General features: G+C 41.3%; 1 long non-coding RNA gene across 1 annotated transcript in view; it reads right to left on the reverse strand.

The window, feature by feature from the left end:
• LOC140476734 (uncharacterized) overlaps nucleotides 1–15,088 on the reverse strand; it is a 377,420-nt gene that overhangs the window by 191,663 nt on the left and 170,669 nt on the right. The gene's annotated exons all lie outside the window — the stretch shown is intronic.

Raw genomic sequence — 15,088 nt, forward strand, 5'->3', positions numbered from 1 at the left:
CAGTTAGCCAATTCTCTATCCAGACAGGAGCATGCAAGGAGCAGCATCATGCAGACGTAATAACACTGAGTGAAGTTACAACACAGGATTACTGGTTTGCCAATCAACAGAAGTACCATGCGATAGTCAGAGCTAGGCAATTCCACAACCAACAGATTTGGTCTAAGCTTTGCAATCCTGCTACATTCAGTCATGAACGATGATGAGAAATTAAACAAGAGGAGTTGACCGACAAATATCCCCAACAATACCAATAATCTCCTCCAAATATCAATGATGGGGAAGCCCACAACATCAGTGCAAAGGACATGGCTAAAATACTTGCACCCATTTTGAGCCAGTCATGCTGAATAGATGACTCCTTTTGGCTTCATTTTGAGGTTGGCAACATCACAGATGACAGTTCTTTAGCCAATTTGATTCACTCCACGATTTCAGCGAAGGCACTGGATGCTGCCAAAGACACTCAGCTCATGACATTGTTGGTGCTCGGGTTCATCATGCACAAAAGAGCTCAACTCCAGAGCTGATATGAGAGAGACTGCAATTGACAACAAAGCAACATTTGACCATATATGGCATAGGGAGCCCTAGTGAAACTGGAATCAAAGGGGATGTTCTCTGCTGGTCAGTGTCATACCTCACACAATGTAAGTCAATTATGTTTGGAGGAGGAGAAAGTGAGGACTGCAGATGCTGGAGATCAGAGCTGGAAATGTGTTGTCGGAAAAGCACAGCAGGTCAGGCAGCATCCAAGGAACAGGAGAATCGACGTTTTGGGCATGAGCCCTTCTTCAATTAGGGAGAGAGGCATTGGAAATGCGATAGGTGGAAGGAGGTCAAGGTGAGGGTGATAGGCCGGAGTGGGGTGGAGGCGGAGAGGTCAGGAAGAAGATTGCAGGTTAGGAAGGCGGTGCTGAGTTCGAGGGATTTGACTGAGACAAGGTGGGGGAGGGGAAATCAGGAAACTGGAGAAATCTGAGTTCATCCCTTGTGGTTAGAGGGTTCCTAGGCTGAAGATGAGGCACTCTTCCTCCAACCATCGTGTTGCTATGGTCTGGCAATGGAGGAGTCCAAGGACCTGCATGTCCTTGGTGGAGTGGGAGGGGGAGTTGAAGTGTTGAGCTACGGGGTGGTTGGGTTGGTTGGTCCGGGTGTCCCAGAGGTGTTCTCTGAAACATACCGCAAGTAGGCGGCCTGACCCCCCAATATAGAGGAGGCTACATCGGGTGCAGCGGATGCAATAGATGATGTGTGTGGAGGTGCAGGTGAATTTGTGGTGGATATGGAAGTATCCTATGCGGCCTTAGAAGGAAGTAAGGGGGGAGGTGTGGGCGAGAGTTTTGCATTTCTTGCGGTTGCAGAGGAAAGTGCCAGGAGTGGAGGTTGGATTGGTGGGGGTGTGGACCTGATGAGGGAGTCACGGAGGGAGTGGTATTTTCAGAACGCTGATAGGGGAGGGAAGGGAAATATATCCCTGGTGGTGGGGTCCATTTGGAGGTGGCGGAAATGACGGTGGATGATACGCTATACATGGAGGTTGGTGGGGTGGTAGGTGAGGACCAGTGGGGTTCTGTCCTGGTGGTGATTGGAGGGGCGGGGCTCAAGGGCGGAGGAACGGGAAGTGGAAGAGATGCGGTGGAGGGCATCGTCGACCATGTCTGGGGGGAAATTGTGGTCCTTGAAGAAGGAGGCCATCTGGGTTGTACAGTTTTGGAACTGGTCCTCCTGGGAGCAGATGCGGTGGAGACGAAGGAATTGGGAATATGGGATGGCGTTTTTTTACAGGCGGCAGGGTGGGAGGAGGTGTAATCTAGGTAGCTGTGGGAATCGGTCGGTTTATAGTAAATGTCCGTGTTGATTCGGTCGCCAGAGATAGAAATAGAAAGGTCTAGGAAGGGGAGCGAGGAGTCTGAGATGGTCCAGGTGAATTTGAGGTCGGGGTGGAAGATGTTGGTAAAGTGGATGAACTGTTCAACCTCCTTGTGGGAGCACGAGGCAGCGCTGATACAGTCATTGATGTAGTGGAGGAAAAGGTGGGGGTTGGTGCCAGTCTAACCACCCCGTAGCTCAACACTTCAACTACCCCTCCCACTTCACCAATTTCATGCAGGTCCTTGGACTCCTCCAACGCCAGACCATAGCAACACGATGGTTGGAGGAAGAGTGCCTCATCTTCCACCTCAGAACCTTCCAACCACAAGGGATGAACTCAGATTTCTCCAGTTTCCTCATTTCCCCTTCCCCCACCTTGTCTCAGTCAAATCCCTTGAACTCGGCACCGCCTTCCTAACCTGCAATCTTCTTCCTGACCTCTCTGCCCCCACCCTACTCCGCCCTATCACCCTCACCTTGACCTCCTTCCACCTATCACATTTCCAACGCCCCTCCCCCAAGTCCCTCCTCCCTACCTTTTATCTTAGTCTGCTGGACACATTTTCCTCATTCCTGAAGAAGGGCTTATGCCCGAAACGTCGATTCTCCTGCTCCTTGGATGCTGCCTGACCTGCTGCGCTTTTCCAGCAACATATTTTCAGCTCTAATCTCCAGCATCTGCAGTCCTCACTTTCTCCCTGGTAATATTGGATGGTCAATATGTCCAAGCCAGGTCAGAGATGATCACATCCCATGAATAAATACATTCAATTGGAATTGTGGATGCATCAAAGAGAAGAAAGTTACTGATATGATTCTAGCTTATGGTTGCACAAGACAAGTCAGATCCAGACTGAAAATGGTTTGACAGACTATGAGCAGAACCTTATAGGGACATGTTAAGAAATATAGCAGAATCATGTAAGAGGTCCAGTGAGGCCTATCTTGACACTGGAAACAACTTGCTGCAACTTGTAATGAGGTTCTGGGCATGAGGCAAGAGACCCACTTGGTAAGTGATTTTCTAATGAAATGAAATTATTGCTTGTGAGCGACTTTATAAATAACAGATATCACTTCAATAATACACAGCTCTCTATCATCCTATCCACTAGGAGAAAACGAAATGCCGTGAATTCACAAAGTGGAAGTCATAGCAGGTACCTGGGGACCTCAGCTCATCTCAGGGTCACTCCAAAAGGTACCATGTTGGACACCTGGCAGTGGCTTTCCCTGTCATGCTCCATGAGCCCTGACCATAATCAACCACATCCACAAACATTGGCATCCAACATGTGCCAACCTCTAAGAATTCTAAATGGCACATCTCTGATCTATTTACTGTGTAGTTTTGCATTACAGTGCTGAATCTCAGCACACAACAGGAGCTATCATTGTAGTGTTGCAGAATGGACATACAGATATCAGGAATAAAAGAATGACTAGAGAAAGATTAGGGCCAATCAAGGACAATAGTGGCAAGTTATGTGTGGAGTCCAAGGAGGTTGGAAAAGTGCTAAATGAATATTTATCGTTGTCTTCTTTCAGTGTGAATACTAATGTTGTCGAGGACAATAATGAGATACAGGCTACTAGACTAGATAGGATAGAGGCTCACAAGAAGGAAATGTTGGCTATTCTGGAAAGTGTGAAAATATATAAGTCTTGTGGGCCAGATGGGATTTATCCTAGAATTCTCTGGGAAGCCAAGGTGGGTGTTGCAGAGCCTTTGGCTTTGATCTTTCTGTTGTCATTGTCTACAGGAATATTGCCAGAAGACTGGAGGACAGCAAATGTTGTCCCCTTGTTCAAAAATAGCCATGGTAATTATAGACAAGTGATCCTTAGTTCAGTTGTGGGTAAAGTGTTGGAAAAGGTTACAAAAGATAGGATTGATAATCATCTAGAAAGGAATAAGTTGATTAGGGATAGTCAACACGATTTTGTGAAGGGTAGATCGTGCCTCATAAATCTAATTGAGTTCTTTGAGAAGGTGACCAAACAGGTGGATAAGGATAAAGCAGTTGATGTTGTGTATATGGATTTCAGTAAGGCATTTGATAATGTTCCTCATGGTAGGTTATTGCACAAAATATGGAGGCATGGGATTGAGTGTGATTTAGGGGTTTGGATCAGAAATTGGTTAGCTGATAAAAGACAGAGGGTGGTGGTTGATGGGAAATATTCATCCCGGAGTTCAGTTACTAGTGGTGAAAAACAAGGATCTATTTTGGGTCCATTGGTGTTTGTCATTTTTATAAATGACCTGGATGAGGGCGTAGAAGGATGGGTCAGTAAATCTGCAGATGACACTAAGGTCGGCGGAGTTGTGGATAGTGCTGAATGAATGTTTCAGGTTACAGAGGGACATAGATATGCTGCAGAGCTGGGCTGAGCGGTGGCAAATGTAGTTTAATGTGAAAAATTGTGAGGTAATTCATTTTGGAAGGAGCAACAGGAATAAAGAGCACTAGGCTAATGGTAAAATTCTTGGTAGTATCGATGAACAGAGAGATCTCAGTGTCCATGTACATAGATCGCTGAAAGTTGCAACCCAGGTTGATAGGGTTTTAAAGAAGGCATATGGCGTGTCAGCTTTTATTGGAAGAGGGATTGAGTTTTGGAGCCACAAGGTCATGATGCAGCTGCACTTGGAGTATTGTGTACAGTTCTGGTCACTGCATGATAGGAAGGATGTGGAAGCTTTGGAAAGAGTTCAGAAAAGATTTACTAGGATGCTGCCTGTTATGGAGGAAAGGTCTTATGAGGAAAGGCTGAGGTACTTGAGGCTGTTTTCGTTAGAGAGAGGAAGGTTAAGAGGTGACTTAATTGAGACACATAAGATAATCAGAGGGTTTGATAGGGTGAACAATGAGAACATTTTTCCTCGGATGGTGATGGCTAGCATGAGGTGACACAGCTTTAAATTGAGGGGTAATAGATAGAGGACAGATGTCAGAGGTACTTGTTTTACTTGGAGAATAGTAGGAGTGTGGGATGCACTGCATGCACCTCGGATGCTGCCTGAACTGCTGTGCTCTTCCAGTACCACTACCCCAGAATCTGGTTTCCAGCATCTGCAGTCATTGTTTTTACCTGCCTGCAACAGTAGCCAACTTTAAGAGCATTTAAGTGGTCATTAGATAATTATATGGATGAAAATGGAAGAGTGTAGGATAGATGGCCTTCAGATTAGTTCCACAGGTCGGTGCAACATTGAGGGCCGAAGGACCTGTACTGCACTGTAATGTTCTATGTTTATTGTTCTATGTTCTAATGGACATTTTGCACTCAGGGACATATGCACAACTCAGGAACTTGACCCGGCTGTATCACTGGTCTGTTTGCTTGTTCTCTTATCACTCACTCACTTCCTTTGACCCCAGCTAGATGCTTAGAGATCCTTGCCTTAAATTGACATGTTGTGCCTTATCCTTCAAGCAGAAATGCCCTTTTGGTGTTTGACATTGTCTACCTCAAAATTTACAAAGCTTCAAAATGAAGTGTCCCCCACACACTAAGGTCTAGACCATTTATCTATATTGGAAAAAGCAAGGTTCCTGTTGCCAACCCTGGGGAAATCCACTGCAAATCTTTCTCCAGCCTGAAAAAATATCCATTGCTCTCTGGTTCCTATACTTCAACCAATTTTGAATCCATTCTGATAGTGACCTTTCTACTTTATGAGCTGTAAATTTTCTTGCAAGCATATTATGTGATGTAATATTGAATGCCTTCTGGAAGTCCATGAAGGATTACATTAAATCAAGAGCATTCTTATCATCAATCCTCTCTGTTACATCTTCAAAAAAACTCTATCAAGTTAGTCAAGCATGACTTTCCCTTAAGAAATCCATTCTGAATCTTCCTTCTGTCTCTCTTTAACAATCCCCGTCACAGAACTTAGCTTTTCATTTTCTCCCCATCTCTTTCTCTTGCCTCCACACTCTGCATTTGCTTAAAACTTGTTTCATATCAAGTTTCTTTCAGTTCTGAAGAAAGGTTGTTGAATTAGACTGTTTACAGTCTAGCTACTGTCAGATCAGCTGGGTCATTTCCGATAATTTCTTTAAAATATTCAGCTCTATTTGGAATTTGCTGATACCTTCCTCCAAGAATCGATTGAATGCTTATTAATCTATGATTTTTTGATCAAATTTTTTTTCGTTCTCAAATCAACTGAAGAAATTATTCCTATAGTTCATCATTTGTTAAGGATTAGCCATTGTCATATTGAACAGTGCAGCAGGGTCAAAGGGTTGAAAGGTGTACTCCTGCTCCTAGTCCCTATGTTTAAAATATATTAAGAAAATATTCCAGACAATTACTTTTTTCTTATTTTAAAGGTAAGTGTAAGGTGTTGTGTTCCAGGTACAATTCTGTTGGTCCTACTATCGGCTTGAAATCAAAACACATTGAGTAGGGTGGCATGGTGGCTCAATGGTTAGCACTGCTGCCTCACAGCTCCAGGGACTCAGGTTCAATTCGTGCATTGGGCAACTGTCTGTGTGGAGTTTGCACATTCTCCCTCAGTCTGCATGGGTTTGTTCCGGTTTCCTCCCACAGTCCAAAGAAGTGCAGGTTAGGTGAATTGACCATGCTAAATTGCCTGTAGTGCTAGTCAGAGGGGAGTGGGTCTGAGGCGGTTGCTCTTTGGTGGGTCAGTGTGGACTTGTTGGGCTGAAGGGCCTGTTTCCACACTATAAGTAATCAAATCTAATTTATTCATGCACTAGGAAATACAGACAAAATGAAAATAAAAAAAAAGAATTAGCTTAACTATAATTGCATAAAAATGCAGAACAAAATAATATGTATTAACTACTACTAATTAACTGTTCCAATGTAGTAACATCCCATAAACACACACTTGGCTAAGGCAAATTCAATAAAATAGATTGTCTCACATGCAATTCTCACAGCAAGAAGCCAGCCCCAGCTTTTAGGTGTAACAGAGAGAGGAATAAGAGCTTCTACATCCAGTATGAAGACCGCCAGCAAGTCCTGAAAGGGAAAACTAAAAATCCTGGTTCTGTGGAAGCTTGACCCCACCCATTCAGGCTGCTTCTATTGTTCCAACTTTAAAACAAAAGCCTAAGATGTCACAAGTTGTTTACTTTATTGGCTTTGAGCAGACTTTAGAGCTTGACACCTCTGTCTCAGCCTTTCTTCATTAAAAAAGACCAAGATAAGGTACACCTCTTGCAGTCATAGTATCATCACAAGAGGCTCCTAATATTCCTTATTTAAGGATGTAAAGATTTGAAAATGTTAGTACTGAGGAGTGCATTCATCACCAGCCATCATATTGATGTTATATGTAGGTGAATATTTTAGGATTCTGAAGGAGGAGGACCTACCATCCGATACCTCCTCATTGTCTCCCTGCCAAGTAATACTTTGTTTCAGACATGCAATGTACTACATATTGCTCAAGAGATGAGCCTCTGCTCATTAGGCTAACAAGTGATATTCCTCTATCACATGAGACAATGCAAACACTGTGGATTCCTACCCATAAACATGACGGTGATGGTTAACTTAGCAGAATGATGAGGAATAGCACAGACTTCTGGAGGTCCATGAAGGATTACATTAAATCAAGAGCATTCTTATCATCAATCCTCTTTGTTACTTCTTCAAAAAGCTCTATCAGGTTAGTCAGGCATGACTTTCCCTTAAGAAATCCATTCTGAATCTTCCTTCTATCTCTCTTCAACCTCCACCCCCCCTCCCCCCAGCAGAACTTAGCTGTTGGACATTATGTTGGACAACATAATGATCAACAGCAAGGATTGTTCATACACTAATATCTGTTTTACTTTACTTTGCATTAATTTAAATTTATGCTTTATGGTCCTGCTTTTCAGGCTTAATGGCCAATTTTAGGTCACTCTATCAGTGTCAGTTAATGTTTTATCCACTTGTGTCACCTTGGCATAGTTTTCAGCAAGCATTCAATGAGCTTGAAAAGAAATAACTACATTTTATAGTGCCCCTTATAACCTCAGAACATCCCAGACCATTTTGCAGCCAAAGAATTAGTTCTGAAGTGCAGTGCCTGCTGAAATGTAGAGAAACAGAGCAGCTCATTAGTACACTACAGCAATGAAATAATAAACGGTTAATCTCTGTTTAATGATGTTGAGTGAAACATACGTATTTGTCAGGGCAGTGGATAGAACTCCCCTATTCTTTCTGGAAAGGTACTGCATGGTAGTGTACATTGCAAAGTAGAATCTTGTTGAAAAGTTGCTGTAGTGGATAAGAAAAAGATTGTTATCCTGTGGGTGGGACATTGCTATCTATGCCTGTAGATTTGCTTGTTTACTGATGAACCACAGTCTCATAGATGCCACAGTAGAATCTTTGCTTTTTGCAATTTATTGATGTAGATGAAGATGCTTGAAAAAATGTTCATCAAATTGTGGACGATATAAACGTGAATTTTAGGAATCTAAAAATAGACTAAACAATCAAACGCTGGTCTTGATACATTGAGGGAATTGACCTGTTTTGAGGGAATAATAAGTAAAAAGGCAAGAGCAGTAGTCCATGGGTGGGCAGCTAGATTAGTAAAATATGCATACAAGAAAAATGAAAAAAGGTGAAAATAAAAAGGTCTTTGTATTGTAGTTCATAGGTCTCCAATGGTTCACATGCAGAAGGAACAAATGCAGAGAAAACACAGTCAAAGAAAACTCAGCACTGGGCTACATTTAATAAAACATACAATACTGTCTTCATACAGGAACTTGACTAGGACTCAATAAGTGCATGGACTAGATCTCTCAGAAGATCTGTGATAATAAAGTTTTGAAAAAGGTTTGGATGAAAGCTACATGAATGATTCACTGTCAGTTCCTAAAACTTCACAATTTAGGTGATATTGACTCAGGATCAATCCTGACTGTGGTCCATAAAATCATCACGAGGCTAAATTGAGTGTTTACTGATAATTTATTCCGATGAGAAACAGGATGTCATAAATTGAGAAGGTAAGAAATCATTACATTGTTGGATGCATTTTCTTTTCTCAGTGAAATACAGACCTGTGGGATAGGAAGTTAGTTTGTGTAGTGAATGTTAACACATTGAGTATCTTTTCCTGTTTTTGTTCTTTATGTGGGCAATAGCTTTTAGGAATGCCACCTTTGTCTCAGAAAATTTTCCAGGTTTTGTTTTTTTAACTTTGCAATAGCTTTTAGGAAGGCTACCTTTTGCATCAGACATTTTTAGGATCAAACCTTATATAAAGAGATACTTTTTCTTATTAATTCAGTGTTTGAGCATTGTTGACTAAGTAGTATATATTAACATCCTAAATTTCCCTGGAGAAGGAGGTGGTGAGCAGCCTTCTTGAAATGCTGCAGTCCACAATGATGTTAGAGAGAAAGTTCAAGGGTTTGATCTAGAGTTAGTGAATATTGCCCAAATAAGGCTAAAATTTCAGCCAAGTACCATAGATCTGGATGTCATTTGGATGAGTTGTAAACTGAAATACTGTTTGTCTGTTTGATAAATTTTTAAGATCTTGAAATATTTTACAAAGCTGACGACAGAGACATATACTTTCCCCCTACACCAACACCAATAAAAAAACCAGATTAATTGATCATTTATTGAAGCACTTAGAGACATTTATGAGAGTTGTTTTATAAATAACTGTTCCTTTTACTACAGTGGCTTTTTACATTAAACTCGAGCTTTGTCAATCATTCTCATAATGTGACACATGAAAAATGGTTATTGCAGTAATATACTGGTGTGTAGATAAATCCACAGAATCGAGTTCCAAAACAAAGGTAGGAGTGGGAGGAAGGGGAAGCTTGAATTGGAGAGCAAGATCATTTGATAAAACTGTTTATTCTTGAAGACATCAAAATGTGCAGAACACTGTAATCTGTTAAATGATTGGAAGAGTTTTGTTGACAGGTTTACACTCTCTGCCTGAAATGTTTCTATTTCAAAGGTACTGCTGTCCTAGATACTGATCTTTTGGGATTACCCATCAGTTTCTCCCATTTATGTTTATTATTTTTGAGCACTTGTTTAGACATTTCAAGATTATTGATAAATACTAGAGTATTAAATGTTAGCTCAAGTGAATTAGAGGTGATGTCAATGCAATTCATCTTCCCAAGCCTTGAAAATTACTGAAGCTGGTAAAGAGAAATGCATTCTCAAATGGCATACATCATTGATGTAGACCAAGGGATGTTGAAAGTTGGTATCACTTGATTTGAATCAGTAAGATGATAACTATAAGAAACCTCAGATATTAGCTCCAGATGTATTCTGAGATTACAGTTACTGGAATGTCTAATTGAATAGAAGGCATGTGTTTTTATTGGGTTTTTTTTTAACAATTGTTTACCTTTTATTATTTCATAAGTAAGGTTAATATTATTGTCCATTCAAAATTGATCTTGAGAAAGAGGAAATGAGTTGTCTTCTTCAATAATTTGCTTTCTAACCATGAATTATGCTGGGAAAAATAATTAATGTTGGAAAAGAATTGCAGCAGTTTAATATAATAGTCTTACTTTGTTGCTTGATGATCACTTTCTTGAATGTACGTATCATTTGTTCTGTGAGACCATTTGATTGTGAATAGTGGGATAACGTGATATGGGTCAGTCCCTCGTGGTACCAATTTTATATTTACATGTGATGTGGGTAGTTCCGTTGTTGCCCTTCCCTTATTGTCCTTGAAATGAATAGCATTTTAGGTAATTTCAGAGAGCAGTTACAAGTCAACTGCATTGCTGTGGGTCCAAAATTAACATGTAGGCCAGACCAGGTAAGGTCAGCAGATCTTTCTCTAAATATCCAGGTGGGTTTTTGCAATGGTTGACAATAGTTATATTATTGTAATTGGACTTGCTTTTAAATCTAGTTTCTTATGAAAGATTGAATTCAAATTTGAACATCTGCCATGGTAGAATTGGAATTCAAGTCCTCAAACTATTAGTGTAGAGTTCTGGATTACTAGTCTGATGATGTTACTGCCATGCCACATGCTTTACAGTTATCAAGAAAAGCTGGTCAGCTTTCAAGTAGACACAGCAAAACACATCTGTTATGGAATTTGTTGGTTTGGGTTACTTTTCTGAGCATATGAAGGGCTTGTCTTCTGAGCAAAGTTTAAACAGGTTGGGTTTCAACTCATTCAAATTTATTAAAATGAGAGGTGATCTCATTGAATCATACAGGAACCTGCCAGGGTAAATGCTGAGAGAATGTTCCTCCTCATGGGAGCATCTGGAACCAGAGGGAATTCTCTTGGAATAAAGGGTTGTTAATTTGATTTGGAGCTGAAGAGAAATTTCTTCTCTCAGAGTTGTGAGACTGCAGAACTCTTGCCACAGAGAGACAGAGTCCTGTGGGGGCAGAGGTGATGTGTACATTAAAGGCTGACATAGATTCTTAATCGGTATGGGAGTCAAGAGTTAAAGAGAAAGGAGAGGAACGTGTATGCACAGAATGTCAGATCAGCCATTATCCTATTGAATGGTGGAACAAGCTGGGGGAGGTGGGGGGGGGGGGGGGGGGGGGGGGGGGGGGGCGCGTGCAGGTGCGCATTTGCAAATGGCCAATTCCTATTTCAATTTCTTATGGTCTTACACTAGCCATAATGTTGGGCTGCTACTAAAGCTTGTAGTAGTTATTAGCTTTTCACTATGGCTTTGTGCTTGCATTCATCCTCATGAATACATGAATGATATGACTCTTTCTTCATACAGAGGACATCCTTCTGAAAGATTAGAGGTGTAAAGGTGATGACTAAATAGGCCTGTCTAACAATTCCTTTTCAGTAAAGTTACATTCATACCCTTTGCTGTAGTATCTTCTAACAAACTGTTCAATAGATTCTTGGGGTTGCTGTCTGTACAAGATGAGTTGGAGACTGTTAATCCTGAAGTAATTTCTTACCTTGAATTGATCTTCAAGAACTTTCCAGATCCTTTCTAGGTCTTCCTGATCATCCATGGGAAGACTGAGTATATTATTTCAATTCCACAGCAACCATGATTTTCAGAACTCTTTCCTCAGGATCATCTATCACTTGATCTATAAAATACGGCTGCATGCATTGTATATACGGTCTGTTCTGCTATAACAAAGAACAAAGAAAATTTACAGCCCAGGACCAGGCCCTTCGGCCCTCCAAGCCTGAGCCAATCCAAATGTACTGTCTAAACCTGTCGGTCAATTCCTGAGCATCTGTATCCCTCTACTCCCCACCCACTCATGCATTTATCCAGATACATCTTAAATGAATCTACCATGGCTGCCCCGTGTATCCCCCTTAAACGTTCCACCTCTCACCTTGAAAGCATGACTTCTCGTTACTGAATCCGTCACCCTGGGAAAAAAGTTTGTTTCTATCCACCCTGTCTATACCCTTCAGGCCCCCCATCTCCTTTTTTCTAATGAAAATAAACCTAACCTATTCAACCTTTCTTCAAAGGTAGCACCTTTCATACCAGCTAACCCTTATAAATCTTCTCTGCACCCTCTCCAAAGCATCCACATCCTTTTGGTAATGTGGCGACCAGAACTGGACACAGTATTCTAAATGCGGCCGAACTAATGTCTTATACAATATTAACATGACTTGCCAGCTCTTATATTCAATACCTAGTCCAATGAAGGCAAGCATAATGTATGCTTCTTGACCACTTGACCCTGTGCAGCAACCTTCAGGGTACAATGGACCTGCATTCCCAGATCTCTCTGCCCATCAACTTTTCCCAAGGCTCTTCCGTTCATTTTATAATTCACTCTAGAATTAGTCTTGCTGAAATGGATCATCTCACATTTGTCTGGATTGAAAACCATCTGCCACTTTTCCACCCAACTCTCCAGTCTATCTATATCCTCCTGTATTCTCTGACAGTCCCTTATGCTTTCTGCTACTCCACGAATCTTCTTGTCAATTGCTAACTTGCTGATCATACCAACAGTGCCCTCTTCCATATCATTTATGTATATTACAAACAACAGTGGCCCCAACACTGACCCCTGTGGAACATCACTGGTCACCTTTCTCCATTTTGAGAAACGCCCTTCAACTACTACTCTCTGTCTCCTGCTGCTCAACCAGTTCTTTATCGACCTAGCTAGAACACCCTCCACAACATATGACTTCACTTTCTCCATTAGTCTACCATGGGAAACCTTATCAAACACCTTACTAAAGTCCATGTATATGACGTCAACAGCCCTTCCTTCATCTATCAACTTGGTCACTTCCTCGAAGAACTTTATTAAGTTGGTAAGGCACGATCTCTCCCGCACAAAACCATGTTGCCTATCACTGATAAGCCCATTCTTTTCTAAATATAAATAGATCCTATCCCTCAGTATCTTCTCCAGCAACTTTCCCACCACTGACGTCAAGCTCACTGGTCTGTAGTTACCCAGAATATCTCTACTACCCTTCTTGTACAGGGGGACAACATGAGCAACCTTCCAGTCCTCCAGCACCTCACCTGTGTTTAAGGATGCCACAACGATATCTGTCAGGGCCCCAGCTATTTCCTCTCTTGCTTCCCTCAGCAACCTGGGATAGATCCCATCTGGTCCTCTGGATTTGTCCACCTTAACAACCTCTAGCCTACCCAACACATCTTCCCTACTTATGTCAATGAGATCCAGACTAATCAAACTTCTATCTCTAATCTCAAGATTCATCATGTTCCTCTCCTCAGTGAACACTGATGCAAAGCAATCATTCAGAATCTCATCCATTCTCTCAGGTTCAACACACAGCCTTCCTTCATTATCCTTTGGTGGATCAATCCTTTCTCTAGTTACCCATTTGCTTCTTATATAAGAATAAAATGCTTTGGGATTCTCCTTAATTCTGCTCGCTAAGGCTATTTCATGACTCCTTTTGGCCCGCTTGATTCCTTGTTTAAAAGGAATAACCTGGAGTTGTGCTCCTGTGTGACCTTGTGTTACAGAAAATTGTGCAATAGAAATAGTGAGGCCTATGGAAAAACAGAGTTAGGGGCCAACCGCTAAAAATATCAGTAAAAATCAAAACAAAAGTAATAGTTAGCTGAACATAAATGATAGCATAGTCTATTTAAATGTAAAATCATATATTCAAATGAAATAACACAATAAATTTAACACTTTAAGGGGTTTCTGAGTTTGCCGAGTTACAGTAGAGAACTGTATTAAGACAGGGACTGAGGGTCATCATCAGCCTCATCATTACTTATAATGAAAGAAAATATTTAGTCCAGAAGTGGATGCCTGTGGTTCATTGTCCTCAGACTGTTTCTTATGGGTTGGCTTAAAAAAAGCATCTAGTTTTTGCTGCTTTGCCATCGTGAAGAAGCTGTTCATGGATTGTCAGAGTTTATGCCATGAACTGCTTTCTTGCTGTGTTCTACATTGTAGCCATTGTCTTCTCAGAGCTGCAACTATTTCTCAACTTCCCTCAGGATAGAAGACAAAAGCAAAGTGGAAAGTTCTCGTAATGCTGCATCCACGACTTCATCGTTTTCAACTCCAGCTTCAATTTCCCCCACAGCAACAAGTTATTGTAGATCAGTCTCCACTTATTCAAATCCAACTTGCTTTGTAAGAGAAACACATTGATTGTTGGAAGCTCCTCTGGATCAATGCCTTTAAAATCATGAAGAAAATCCAAGAGAAGCTTCTGCCAAACTGCAGGGCAAGCTGTCCTTACTGATATCACCCCAGGCCTCCACATTGATGCAAGCAGCATTCTTAATGTTAAAGCTCTTCCAAACTTGAAGAACATCATCCTCAGTAGCTGCAATCAGCTTCCTGAATGTGTGCCTTAAATAATAAGCTTTAAAAGCTGCTATTGTACTCTGGTCCAAGGGTTGAATGAGACAGTTTATGTTCAGAGGTAGAAATAGCATTTGATGTTTTCAGAAAGCTCACCAATGGTGGGAGGATGGCTTGGTGCATTCTTCAGAACGAGGAGAATCTTGAAATCCAAATCTTTTCTCCTACAATAATTTCTAAATAAAAGCCCTCAAGAACATCAACAATCAGGTCAAAAAAGGTTTGCCCTGAAATCCAACCTCTTTTACTTGAACTGAAGTAAACATCTAGAGTGGACACAAGGTAACCGGGCACAGAATCATGCAGTGGCCAACTAGGAGTTTACATTTTAAAGAATTTGTTCCCCAATTCACCAATCGTGTTACAGCCAAATCGCGTA

This window comes from Chiloscyllium punctatum, chromosome 5, assembly GCF_047496795.1.
Source record: "Chiloscyllium punctatum isolate Juve2018m chromosome 5, sChiPun1.3, whole genome shotgun sequence".
Taxonomy (NCBI): domain Eukaryota; kingdom Metazoa; phylum Chordata; class Chondrichthyes; order Orectolobiformes; family Hemiscylliidae; genus Chiloscyllium; species Chiloscyllium punctatum.